The sequence below is a fragment of the Curcuma longa genome, unplaced genomic scaffold (genome assembly GCF_044706935.1).
Source record: "Curcuma longa cultivar G26 ecotype Majalengka, Jawa Barat unplaced genomic scaffold, ITB_CL_G26_1.1 contig_14312, whole genome shotgun sequence".
In the NCBI taxonomy this organism is placed as follows: Eukaryota; Viridiplantae; Streptophyta; class Magnoliopsida; order Zingiberales; family Zingiberaceae; genus Curcuma; species Curcuma longa.
The window spans coordinates 895-1923 of record NW_027429728.1 but is presented as its reverse complement, the minus strand read 5'-3'; the positions used below and the strand labels follow the sequence as shown (position 1 = coordinate 1923).

General features: G+C 45.3%; 1 non-coding gene across 1 annotated transcript; it reads right to left on the bottom strand.

Annotated features, from left to right (window-relative positions):
• Positions 1 to 231: 231 nt before the first annotated feature.
• Positions 232 to 337, bottom strand: LOC141816119 (small nucleolar RNA R71). The gene has a single exon (XR_012600650.1). It is a non-coding gene; the product is annotated as a small nucleolar RNA R71 (small nucleolar RNA).
• Between the last annotated feature and the right edge of the window lie 692 nt (positions 338 to 1029).

The following is a 1029-nucleotide window of genomic DNA, read 5'->3' as shown; positions in this document are numbered from 1 at the left end:
GGTCCCTGTGGATTCGATCTTTTTATTACTTGGCGACATTCCGTATACTTGCGGAAAGCTATCGAGGGCCGGGGAGAAGAGGAGAGGCACGAAAGGGGGGGCCGGGAGAAGAGTAGCTACTAGCTAGAGGTGCGAGAGGGGGCGGGAGAGGCACGAAAATGGGGCGCGCGGGAGAAGACGAGCTAGAGGTGCTTTTTCTGAACAAATTTTACCCCCCAAGCAAAACTGCCCATATGAGGAATTTAATCTCAAGCTTTACACAAATGGATGGAGAAACCTTATACGAAGCTTGGGATAGATTCCAAGGAATGCTGAGAAAGTGTCCACATCATGGTTTGGAAAGATGGCTTATTATTCACACTTTCTACAACGGAATCAACTATCAGACTAAAGTATATTTGGATTCCGCTGCTGGAGGGGCTCTAATGAATAAGAGTTTGGAAGAAGCCGAAGAACTTATTGAGAATGTGGCACTGAACCACCATCAATGGGCCAATGAGAGAGGTAGTATGCAAAGAACTCCTGGGAGATACAATGTGGATAATTTGACTAAGCTGAATGCGCAAATAGATGCCCTTAGCAAAAGGGTAGAGAACATGAGTATTGGAAAGGTCAATGCGGTGGTAACAACATGTGAAGTATGTGGAGATTCCAGCCATACAACTGAGATGTGTCAAGCTGTAGCATTTCAGACTCAAGTTCCTCAATATGAACAATGCGATGCAGTTGGCACATACAATCAAAGAAACAACCCGTACTCAAATACCTACAATCCGGGTTGGAGGAATCACCCAAATTTTTCATACCGCAACAACAACAACCAAGGACCTTCCTATCAAAATGCGCAGAAGCCTAGTGAAGAAGTATCAGACACCCAGAAAATCTTGAAAATTCTGGAGCAACTTCAAGGTGATGTGGTCAAGATTAATGAAAAGCTTGACGACCACGACAAGAGGATGAAGATGCAAGAGACACAGATAGCTCAGATAAGCTCTTCCCTCTCCTCCAGAACTGTGGGTGCACTCCCAG